The sequence below is a fragment of the Pseudophryne corroboree genome, chromosome 7 (genome assembly GCF_028390025.1).
Source record: "Pseudophryne corroboree isolate aPseCor3 chromosome 7, aPseCor3.hap2, whole genome shotgun sequence".
Classification (NCBI taxonomy): domain Eukaryota; kingdom Metazoa; phylum Chordata; class Amphibia; order Anura; family Myobatrachidae; genus Pseudophryne; species Pseudophryne corroboree.
The window spans coordinates 227,809,420-227,822,694 of NC_086450.1; the positions used below are offsets into that span (position 1 = coordinate 227,809,420).

A 13,275-nucleotide genomic window follows, 5' to 3' on the forward strand; every position below is an offset into this window, starting at 1 on the left:
TTCCCTCTTGGATCAAAAATTGGCCCCATTGAAGAACTCATTGGACTCCGCTCTTACCCAGTTGAATCATCATGACCAACGTTCGTCGGAGGCGGAGCAAAGAATCTCGGACCTTTAGGATGATTTAACAACAGCCAAAACGGCGCTCTCTGAACAAGATAAAATAGTGACGTCCGTGCAAGAGAAACTTGAAGATTTAGAGAACAGAAACCGAAGAAGTAATGTGCGCCTTATAGGACTCCCGGAAACGGTGAAACCTTACGAACTGATGAATCTGGTATCTCAATGGCTGCCGAGAGAATTGGGATGTGTATCGGACTCGGAATCAGTGCTGATTGAACGTGTTCACCACATTGGTCCGGATCGACAATCTACTAAAGATAGGCCCAGACCGGTCATCATGAAGTTTCTAAATTACGCTGATAAGGTTCGTCTGCTGGATGCCTATAGAAAACGTTCCTTTCTCAAATATCTGGAATCCAAGATCCTCCTTTTTCAAGACTTCTCATATATGGTGGCTGCAAAGCGACAAGAGTTTTCCACGGTATGCAAACGCATGTTCGAGATGGAGCTTCGATTTGCACTACTGTATCCTGCTAAGCTGAGGGTCACACATTCAGGAAAAACTTACTACTTCGACACTCCGCAAGCTGCAAGAAACTTTGTGGACTCTTTAGCTTCTTCCTGCTCGTCCAGGATGGACGATGCGGATTGACACTACAGAACTGCATTGCGATGTCATCTTCTATTTCTTGAACATTCAGGTTACAGTTGACCGTATTTGATTTGAAATGTACTAGATCTATCTCAGGTAGTTTAGTGCCTAGATATGATGTGATGTTTTGTAGCGTTTGTTGGACTCTTTTCGGGACCAACCATCCTATAAAAAATCTTCAGTTTAGTCTTCATTTTTTCTTCTTTGGCTCACTTGCCCTCTTTCTTATTCTTATTCTTTGCCTATAACTCGCTGATCTCACTTCTTCTTTTTCTTCTCATCTTTACTCAGCTTTTAAAATGCTCTAGTATTAGATGGCCTTCTGGTTCGAAATCCCTATTGTTATCTTGGTATGATTGTGTTCAGCAACATTATGTTGGGATGCGACCCAGTCGGAAATCCTCCTGGGTTCATATAATGTTAAACTGGTTTATGATAATTGTTGAAATTCTAATTGAGGTTAACACACATGATATATCTCTACTAAATGTGATATGTTTATACTCCCCCCAGCTGGTCAGATTTTCACTATCCCCTTCCCCGCTCGCTGGGACGGGAAAGGGCTCCCTAAAGAGTTGTTAATTTTATGACTTGGCCTAGGGTTGGCATCGGTTAAATGACTGCGATTATTAATCCCCCTAAAAAGTAAAAAACCGCTCTTAAATTAGTTACTTGGAATGTGGAGGGCTTAAATTCTCCTATAAAGAGAGAGAAAATTCTGACCCACCTAAAACGTTTACGGCCAGATATTGTTTTCTTACAGGAAACACACTGGAAAATGTCTGACCCTAATGTGGTAAGGGATTCATAGATAGGAGACTTTAAAACGGCATCTTACACATCTAAACAACGAGGGGTCATGATTATTTTCAGCAAATTTCTGGTTTACAATATTAGTGACTGCTTAATAGACCCAGAGGGAAGCTATCTGTTTTTGAAACTGACTGTACATGGTTTGCCTTACACCTTAGCTAATATTTATGCCCCCACGGGTTCTAATGCTCACTTTTTCACAGATATCTATGCAAAGTTACAAGACTGGGCAGAGGGCGCAGTCATTTTGGGCGGGGACTTTTAACTGTGTTCAATTGACAGGACTAGACATAACCACCTCCGCAACCGTCCATGGTTCGATCACCCCCCCCATCACTTTCTCTATTGACCGACTCGATGAGATTATGTGATCCCTGGAGGTGCCAACATCCTGATTCTCGTGAGTATACGTTTTACTCGCACCCCCACCACTCCTCGTCCAGACTGGACTAATGGCTAATCACGGACACTCTCTTGCAACAGGTGGTACACTCCCAGATTGATCCTATTCTCCTTTCTGACCATGCTCCGGTGTGGTTCACTATAAAGTTGGACACCCCTATAACACAATCCTACAACTGTAGGTTTCCAGCCTTTATGGAAAACTCTTCAGACTTTCGCCTGCATCTAGAACAGGCATTTTTAAATTATAAGACTGATAACATTGAACATGTGGAAGACATAAATCTGTTTTGGTCCGCCTCGAAGCCGGTAATACGGGGTCAGATTATGGAATATGTCTCCAGGAGACGCAAGGCACTTAACAATCACTTAAAAGATCTTAGTCAAACCTTAACTAAAATTTATAATCTACTTGTTTCACACTACTCCCTTGAAAATCGCCAGGCCTACCTTGCAGCTAAACAGCAATATGATGCCCTATGTACCGAACGAGCGAGTTTCTCTAATGATATCTATAGGAACAAGTTTTTTTAGAACTGGCAATAAATCGGGACGGTTATTGGTGATGAATTTGGTTCGGTCGTGCTCTGCTCCTTCACGTATCACTCTATTGTATATTGACCCTACCTCTACTGTTATGGATACTCCTGCTATCTCTGAGGAATTCTTACGCTATTATCAAACTTTATATCAGTACCCTCCTGATTATCCACAGGATGGACTGAGATTTCTGGAAAGAGCAGGACTACCAGTACTAACGGAGGAAGAGAGGGAGTCTCTAACGGCACCGGTCCAGGAATCTGAATTATTATCTCTAATCAGATTGTTGAAAAAAGGGAAATCCCCTGGTCCGGACGGGTTTGGGGCAGAGTACTACCGAATGCTTGCTACCCACTTGATGCCATACATGCTAGCTCTTTTTAATTCATTGTTGCGAGGAAATCCGTCTCCGACCGGTTTCGACGAAGCTAGAATAGTGGTCTTTCCGAAACCAGGAAACGATCCTAAATATGTACAATCATATAGGCCGATATCCCTGCTGAACCAGGACTTAAAGTTATTTACCAAATTATTAGCGTTTCGACTTCAGCCCATTTTGCAGCGAATTCTACATACTGCTCAAAATGGGTTTGTTCGAAACAGACCTTCAGTACATAATATATGTACTTTGTTGGCAGCGATACATAGCTCGAATCAATCAGAGTGTCGAAAAGCCCTTATAGTCAGTTGTGATGCCGATAAGGCATTTGACCGCGTCTCCTGGTCTCATATACTGCGAGTCCTACAGGCCCAACACTTTGGTACGGAGTTTGTCAATGTCTTTTTCTCTAACGTCCTAGTGGATGCTGGGGACTCGGTAAGGACCATGGGGAATAGACGGCTCCGCAGGAGACTGGGCACACTAAAAGAAAGATTTGGTACTACCTGGTGTGCACTGGCTCCTCCCTCTATGCCCCTCCTCCAGACCTCAGTTAGATTTCTGTGCCCGGCCGAGCTGGATGCACACTAGGGGCTCTCCTGAGCTCCTAGAAAGAAAGTATATGTTAGGTTTTTTATTTTACAGTGAGACCTGCTGGCAACAGGCTCACTGCAACGAGGGACTAAGGGGAGAAGAAGCGAACCTACCTGCTTGCAGCTAGCTTGGGCTTCTTAGGCTACTGGACACCATTAGCTCCAGAGGGATCGACCGCAGGCCCAGTCCTTGGTGTTCGTTCCCGGAGCCGCGCCGCCGTCCCCCTTACAGAGCCAGAAACAAGAAGATGGTCCGGAAAAGCGGCGGCAGAAGACTTCAGTCTTCACCAAGGTAGCGCACAGCACTGCAGCTGTGCGCCATTGCTCCTCATGCACACTTCACACTCCGGTCACTGAGGGTGCAGGGCACTGGGGGGGGGGGCGCCCTGAGCAGCAATAAAAACACCTTGGCTGGCAAAATAATCACAATATATAGCCCCAGAGGCTATATATGTGATAATTACCCCTGCCAGAATCCATAAAAAAGCGGGAGAAAAGTCCGCGAAAAAGGGGCGGAGCTATCTCCCTCAGCACACTGGGCGCCATTTTCTCTTCACAGTGCAGCTGGAAGACAGCTCCCCAGGCTCTCCCTTGTAGTTTTCAGGCTCAAAGGGTTAAAAAGAGAGGGGGGGCACTAAATTTAGGCGCAATATTGTTTATACAAGCAGCTATTGGGGAAAATTCACTCAGTGATAGTGTTAATCCCTACATTATATAGCGCTCTGGTGTGTGCTGGCATACTCTCTCTCTGTCTCCCCAAAGGGCTGTGTGGGGTCCTGTCCTCAGTCAGAGCATTCCCTGTGTGTGTGCGGTGTGTCGGTACGGCTGTGTCGACATGGTTGATGAGGAGACTTATGTGGAGGCGGAGCAGATGCCGATAAATGTGATGTCGCCCCCTGTGGGGCCGACACCAGAGTGGATGGATAGGTGGAAGGTATTAACCGACAGTGTCAACTCCTTACATAAAAGGCTGGATGACGTAACAGCTATGGGACAGCCGGCTTCTCAGCCCGCGCCTGCCCAGGCGTCTCAAAGGCCATCAGGGGCTCAAAAACGCCCGCTCCCTCAGATGGCAGACACAGATGTCGACACGGAGTCTGACTCCAGTTTCGACGAGGTTGAGACACATACACAATCCACTAGGAACATCCGTTACATGATCCCGGCAATAAAAAATGTGTTACACATTTCTGACATTAACCCAAGTACTAAAAAAGGGTTTTATGTTTGGGGAGAAAAAGCAGGCAGTGTTTTGTTCCCCCATCAATTGAGTGAATGAAGTGTGAAAAAGCGTGGGTTCCCCCGATAAGAAACTGGTAATTTCTAAAAAGTTACTGATGGCGTACCTTTTCCCGCCAGAGGATAAGTTAAGCTGGGAGATATCCCCTAGGGTGGATAAGGTGCTCACACGTTTGTCAAAAAAGGTGGCACTGCCGTCTTAGGATACGGCCACTTTGAAGGTACCTGCTGATAAAAAGCAGGAGGCTATCCTGAAGTCTGTATTTACACACTCAGGTACTAGACTGAGACCTGCAGATAGTGCTGCTGCAGCGTGGTCTGTAACCCTGTCAAACAGGGATACTATTTTGCGAACATAAGACGTCGTCTTATATATGAGGGATGCACAGAGGGATATTTTGCCGGCTGGCATCCAGAATTAATGCAATGTCCATTCTGTCAGGAGGGGAGGGTATTAGAGACCCGACACTGGACAGGTGATGCTGACTTTAAAAGGCACATAGAGCCTTATAAGGGTGAGGAATTGTTTGGGGATGGTCTCTGGGACCTCGTATCCACAGCAACAGCTGGGAAGAAAATTTTTTACCTCAGGTTTCCTCACAGCCTAAGAAAGCACTGTATTATCAGGTACAGTCCTTTCGGCTTCAGAAAAGCAAGCGGGTCAAAGGCGCTTCCTTTTTGCACAGAGACGAGGGAAGAGGGAAAAAGCTGCACCAGTCAGCCAGTTCCCAGAATCAAAATTCTTCCCCCGCTTCCTCTGAGTCCACCGCATGACGCGGGGGCTCCACAGGCGTAGCCAGGTACGGTGGGGGGGCCGCCTCAAAAATTTCAGCGATCAGTGGGCTCGCTCACAGGTGGATCCCTGGATCCTTCAAGTAGTATCTCAGGGGTACAGGCTGGAATTCGAGGCGTCTCCCCCCCGCCGTTTCCTCAAATCTGCCTTGCCGACAACTCCCTCAGGCAGGGAGGCTGTGCTAGAGGCAATTCACAAGCTGTATTCCCAGCAGGTGATAGTCAAGGTGCCCCTACTTCAACAAGGACGGGGTTGCTATTCCACAATGTTTGTGGTACCGAAACCGGACGGTTCGGTGAGACCCATTTTAAATTTGAAGTCCTTGAACACATACATAAAAAAATTCAAGTTCAAGATGGAATCGCTCAGGGCGGTTATTTCAAGCCTGGAGGAGGGGGATTACATGGTATCCCTGGACATCAAGGATGCTTACCTACATGTCCCCATTTACCATCCTCACCAGGAGTACCTCAGATTTGTGGTACAGGATTGCCATTACCAATTTCAAACACTGCCGTTTGGACTGTCCACGGCACCGAGGGTCTTTACCAAGGTAATGGCAGAAATGATACTCCTTCGAAAAAAGGGAGTTTTTAATTATCCCGTACTTGGACGATCTCCTTATATAGGCGAGGTCCATGGAGCAGTTGTTGGTCGGAGTAGCACTATCTCGGGAAGTGCTACAACAGCACGGATGGATTCTATATCACAGCTGGTTCCTACCACACGCCTGCTGTTCCTGGGGATGGTTCGGGACACAGAACAGAAAAAAGTGTTTCTCCCGCAGGAGAAAGCCAAGGAGCTGTCATCTCTAGTCAGAGACCTCCTGAAACCAAAACAGGTATCGGTGCATCACTGCACACGAGTCCTGGGAAAAATGGTAGCTTCTTACGAAGCAAAATTCCATTCGGCAGGTTCCATGTAAGAACCTTTTCAGTGGGACCTCTTGGACAAGTGGTCGGAATCGCATCTTCAGATGCATCGGCTGATAACCCTGTCTCCAAGGACCAGGGTATCTCTACTGTGGTGGCTGCAGAGTGCTCATCTTCAAGAGGGCCGCAGATTCGGCATACAGGACTGGGTCCTGGTAACCACGGATGCCAACCTTCGAGGCTGGGGGGCAGTCACACAGGGAAGAAAATCCCAAGGACTTTGGTCAAGTCGGGAGTCGTCCCTACACATAAATATTCTGGAACTGAGGGCCATTTACAATGCCCTAAGTCTGGCAAGGCCTCTGCTTCAAAACCAGCCGGTACTGATCCAATCAGACAACATCACGGCAGTCGCCCATGTAAACCGACAGGGCGGCACAAGAAGCAGGATGGCGATGGCAGAAGCCACAAGGATTCTCCGATGGGCGGAAAATCACGTCTTAGCACGGTCAGCAGTGTTCATTCCGGGAGTGGACAACTGGGAAGCAGACTTCCTCAGCAGACACGACCTACACCCGGGAGAGTGGGGACTTCATCCAGAAGTCTTCCTACTGTTGGTAAACCGTTGGGAAAGGCCACAGGTGGACATGATGGCGTCCCGCCTCAACAAAAAGCTAAAGAGATATTGCGCCAGGTCAAGGGACCCTCAGGCGATAGCTGTGGACGCGCTAGTGACACCGTGGGTGTACCAGTCGGTTTATGTGTTCCCTCCTCTGCCCCTCATACCAAAGGTACTGAGAATAATAAGAAGGCGAGGAGTAAGAACGATACTCGTGGTTCCGGATTGGCCAAGAAGAGCTTGGTACCCGGAACTTCAAGAAATGTTATCAGAGGACCCATGGCCTCTACCGCTCAGACAGGATCTGCTACAGCAGGGGCCCTGTCTGTTCCAAGACTTACCCCGGCTGCGTTTGACGGCATGGCGGTTGAATTCCGGATCCTAAAGGAAAAGGGCATTCCGGAGGAAGTCATTCCTACGCTGATAAAAGCCAGGAAAGAAGTAACCGCAAACCATTATCACCGCATTTGGCGAAAATATGTTGCGTGGTGTGAGGCCAGGAAGGCCCCCACAGAGGAATTTCAGCTGGGTCGTTTTCTGCACTTCCTACAGTCAGGAGTGACTATGGGCCTAAAATTGGGTTCCATTAAGGTCCAGATTTCGGCTCTGTCGATTTTTCTTCCAGAAAGAACTGGCTTCACTGCCTGACGTTCAGACTTTTGTAAAGGGAGTGCTTCATATTCAACCCCCTTTTGTGCCTCCTGTGGCACCTTGGGATCTCAATGTGGTGTTGAGTTTCCTAAAATCACATTGGTTTGAACCACTTAAAACCGTGGATCTCAAATATCTCACGTGGAAAGTGGTCATGTTATTGGCCTTGGCTTCGGCCAGGCGTGTGTCAGAATTGGCGGCTTTGTCGTGTAAAAGCCCTTATCTGATTTTCCATATGGATAGGGCAGAATTGAGGACTCGTCCCCAGTTTCTCCCTAAGGTGGTATCCGCTTTTCACTTGAACCAACCTATTGTAGTGCCTGCGGCTACTAAGGACTTGGAGGATTCCAAGTTACTGGACGTAGTCAGGGCCTTGAAAATTTATGTTTCCAGGACGGCTGGAGTCAGGAAAACTGACTCGCTTTTTATCCTGTATGCACCCAACAAAATAGGTGCTCCTGCTTCTAAGCAGACTGTTGCTCGCTGGATTTGTAGCACAATTCAGCTGGCGCATTCTGCGGCTGGTTTGCCGCATCCTGAATCAGTGAAAGCCCATTCCACGAGGAAGGTGGGCTCATCTTGGGCGGCTGCCCGAGGGGTCTCGGCTTTACAACTTTGCCGAGCTGCTACTTGGTCAGGGGCAAACACGTTTGCTAAATTCTACAAATTTGATACCCTGGCTGAGGAGGACCTTGAGTTCTCTTATTCGGTGCTGCAGAGTCATCCGCACTCTCCCGCCCGTATGGGAGCTCTGGTATAATCCCCATGGTCCTTACGGAGTCCCCAGCATCCACTAGGACGTTAGAGAAAATAAGAATTTACTCACCGATAATTCTATTTCTCGTAGTCCGTAGTGGATGCTGGGCGCCCATCCCAAGTGCGGATTGTCTGCAATACTTGTATATAGTTATTGCCTAACTAAAGGGTTATTGTTGAGCCATCTGTTGAGAGGCTCAGTTGTTATTCATACTGTTAACTGGGTAAAATATCACGAGTTATACGGTGTGATTGGTGTGGCTGGTATGAGTCTTACCCGGGATTCAAAAATCCTTCCTTATTGTGTCAGCTCTTCCGGGCACAGTATCCTAACTGAGGTCTGGAGGAGGGGCATAGAGGGAGGAGCCAGTGCACACCAGGTAGTACCAAATCTTTCTTTTAGTGTGCCCAGTCTCCTGCGGAGCCGTCTATTCCCCATGGTCCTTACGGAGTCCCCAGCATCCACTACAGACTACGAGAAATAGAATTATCGGTGAGTAAATTCTTATTAAAACTCTATATGCCGCACCTCAGGCGTTTATCACGATTAATGGGTTAAATACAAAATCATTTCAACTACATAGGGGGACGAGACAGGGTTGTCCCCTTTCTCCCTTGTTATTTAATTTGGCTTTAGATCCGCTCATACGCACATTCAGTAATGAAGTGTCCTGGAAGGGTATTGCAGTGGGCTCTCATACCATAAAGGTATCCGCCTTCGCGGATGATCTTTTACTATATTTCAATGATCCCATGACGTCCTTTCCCTCACTATTGACTACTTTGCGGAATTTCAACTTAATATCAGGATTTTTGATTAATTTTGATAAGACTGAGGCACTGGCGTTGGGTGGAGATGCGAAGGGGGGATGGGATGGTGCGTTCCCATTTAAATGGGCGCGTAACTATATAACATATCTTGGTATACCTGTGTCATCTAATCCCTCGGAATTGTATTCTTTAAATTTTTCTTACTACATTAATAGGATACTTGAGGACTTTACGGGGTGGCAACACCTGCCGATCTCATACTTGGGTAGGTGCCATTTATACAAAATGGTGTCTTTCCCGCGTTTGCTTTACCCGATACAGATGCTCCCATTCTTGCTATCAAAAAAGGATATACATACAATAAATAAAGCTATTACTAAATTTATATGGGCGAATAAACGTCCTCGTATTGCATTGTTCAAATTAAAACAACCACCTTCACTTGGGGTAGTCAATCTCCCCTGCCTGGAAGATTACTCTTTAGCGGCTAATTATAGCATGTGCCTTAGACTGGATAGGTGATGGGGACAATTTTGTTAACAAGGCACTAGAGCAGGCTTTGCTCCCTTGTCAGGATTTGCTAGGGATATTACATTTCCCGAATTCCTTCATATCACAGGATATAAAGTCAATTCCATTACTATATGCTCCTTACAAGGCATGGCATCAAATTAGAAAACGTTCTAAACTTACTCTGACACAATCCCTGTTCCAGCCTTTATTAGGGAATCCGGCTTTTCAGGGAGGGGAGGCAGGTGAGATTATACACAGTTGGCACCTCCGGGGACTCCGCTCACTATTTCAATTTCTAAACGATGACTGCTCAGCGGTGTTATCATTGTCCCAATTACGAGATAGATACCCGACTTTGAACTTTCCTTTTTTTGCGTATTTTCAAATGCGTAGTTTTGCAACATCCGTTATAACCCACCTACAGCCCACTAATCTAACTTTTCCACTTGATGGAATAGTACGACGACGTATAGACTCCCCTCAATCTACATCTATAATATACACGTATACCAGACGTAAGATTGACTATACTAAACTCACCACGGGCATAGCTAAATGGAAAGACGTCTTCACGGGAGTAGATATACACACGATTATTAAGTGGTCTAATTTGCTTACTAAACAGTTGGTATCCTCCTCGTATGCGGAGATGCATTTGAAAATTCTACATAGAGCTTATTACACTCCTCGACTGCGGTTCCTTACGGGGGCTGCTGATGACTCCTTATGTTTCAAATGTCGATCCCCTGATGCTGACATTATACATTGTTTATGGACTTGCCCAGTTATACAATCTTTCTGGGATCTAATACAGATATACATTTAGACCAACTTGGGTATCCCATTTACATTAACCATGGCATGGGCCTTTTGGAACTACATAGAACTCCAAACCCCTGCATTAACCAAGGGTACACGACTGCTCCTGGCTCGCATCACAGCAGCAGCGAAGAAAACAATACTATCCCAATGGATACAAAAAGATCACATGCCTATTTCCCTTATGCTGCCCCGGTTATTATTTCTATTCCAAATGGATTGGACTGAATGTTCTTTAGATGTTGAATCCCGTGCTGCTGTTTTTTGCGATTTGGCTTCCTTTTTTACTTACATTGCCTATTGATACCAAAGAGAATATCCGTAAGGTGGTTAGATTATCAACTTGGTATAATGTAGCAACTCTTACTGATGGGTCTCCACCGTTCTAGTTTCTTTAAAGGGGACTCTCACTTTTAGATATGTACCATCCCACCCTCACTTATTGTTATGCTTTGGTGTAGCTGTTATGTATTATATTGTACTTCATGACCATTGGGGAATTTATTACTTTGCTTCGTAGTACGATACAATTAAACATATCACGGTAATGTACGGACAGGTGTTTCAACTGTCCGCCTTTAATGTTTCATATTGTATTAGCACATGTGTTACCTTTCTTCTGTTTAATAAACACAATTTAAAAAAAAAAATCTCTATAATCAGGCATAGTAACCTTTCTAATAGCCTGAGAGTACATAAGTCATGACGTGTTGCCCAAAAATTAAATGGTAATATCGGTTTGAATCAAACTTTTCAATACAGGTAGGGCAATTTGAACTATATTAAGCCTAATGAAATTTGTTAAAATACTATTACAGGTTGAGTATCCCGTATCCATATATTCCGAAATACGGAATATTCCGAAATACGGACTTTTTTGAGTGAGAGTGAGATAGTGAAACCTTTGTTTTTTGATGGCTCAATGTACACAAACTTTGTTTAATACACAAAGTTATAAAAAATATTGTATTAAATGACCGTCAGGCTGTGTGTATAAGGTGTATATGAAACATAAATGAATTGTGTGAATGTAGACACACTTTGTTTAATGCACAAAGTTATAAAAAATATTGGCTAAAATGACCTTCAGGCTGTGTGTATAAGGTGTATATGTAACATAAATGCATTCTGTGCTTAGATTTAGGTCCCATCACCATGATATCTCACTATGGTATGCAATTATTCCAAAATACGGAAAAATCCGATATCCAAAGTACCTCTGGTCCCAAGCATTTTGGATAAGGGAGACTCAACCTGTATATCAGCTCTAATTTGTATCTATATAAGAGACCTCTTTAATTATTGATCTCTTGTAAGAGTCTGATATTAATTGCTCCTTGTAGAGTATAACCTCCAGCGTATGTGATCAGTGATATTTAGATTGACATTAGTTACAGACATACACATTGACATCTTAAAGAGAGGAATTTTTTACACATGCCACTAAAGTGTCAAAGAAATATATTGTAGCCTTTTATCAATCTGTTAGTCAGAGGTGCAAAATCCTGTACAGTCAAATAGATACAGTTTGATACATAATAGTATCCACCAAATAGAAATAATGTGTTGCTGTAAGGCTGTTAGAAAAAAGAACAGTTATGCAGTCTCTAATACAGAAAAAAAAAAGTACAAGAAGTCAAATCAGCAAGTGCATATAATAACAGAAACCATATCCTCTCGAAAATTATTTCCTGTAGTAAATTCACGATTTAATCGTGACCGGGCAGTTTTTAGAACTCGTACAGGTTATTTTCCCAAGGTGTGTCATCTTTTCACCTTAACCAAGAGATTGTGGTTCTGGCCTTTATCTCTTCTGATTTGTCCTCCAAAGAGCGGTTTTTGTATGTGGTACGGGCTCTCTGTGTATATGTGGAGAGGACTGCCTCTATCAGGAGGTCAGATTCCTTTTTTGTTTTGTTTGGTTTTGACAAAGTTGGCTGGCCTACGAATAAGCAAACCTTGGCTAGATGGATTAGAATGGTGATTGCAAAAGCTTATGTGCAGGCTGGTCTCCCAGCTCCTGCTGTTATTAATGCCCATTCTACTCTGTCTGTTTGGATTTTCTTGGACGGCCCGCCGTGATGCGTCCGCAGAACAATTGTGCAAGGCGGCTACGTGGTTCTCTGTTAACACATTTATTAGGTTCTATGCCTTTGATACTAACGCCTTCCAGGATGCTTCCTTTGGACGCCGGGTTCTCATACCCGCTAAGGCGCGTCCCCTCCCTTGAGGAACTGCTTTAGGACATCCCTGATGTTTCCCTGTGTAAACCAATGTAACCTGCTGCAGAAAAAGAGTTATGGTAGACTTACCATTGTTAACTCTCTGCGAGGTACATTGGGTTCCACAGGGCACCCACCCTGACGCACCTAGCTTGTATGGGTTTGTATGGCATTAGTCGCTGGTCCCTTCTCCTGTCGTGAGAGTGTGGTTCTATGTGAGTAACTTCTTCCTTCTCTCTTACCTGCTCCTGCATTGGACTGGTTAACGAAACTGAGCTCACAGTGCCTGGAGGCGGGGTTATAGAGGAGGCCCAAATGCATCCCGGGACAGTCTAAAGCTGTAGCCTGTTGGTGCCTCTGGATCAAGATCCACTCTACACCCCCCTGTTTCCCTGTGGAATCCAATATACCGCGCAGAAAGAGTTCCAAATGGTAAGTCTAACACAACTCTTTTTTTTTTTTTTTTTTTTTTTTTTTTACTATTTTTGTAGAGCATGTCTATATCTCTATTAACTGTACGTCTTTGGGTAATCATTTACCATTAAAATCAGCTCTTTGATGTTGAATTTGCGATTCTG

The 13,275-nt window shown here is 45.0% G+C and overlaps 1 protein-coding gene across 3 annotated transcripts in view; it reads left to right on the forward strand.

Moving 5' to 3' along the window:
- Positions 1–13,275, forward strand: part of EPB41L5 (erythrocyte membrane protein band 4.1 like 5) — a 562,556-nt gene that overhangs the window by 253,534 nt on the left and 295,747 nt on the right. The gene's annotated exons all lie outside the window — the stretch shown is intronic.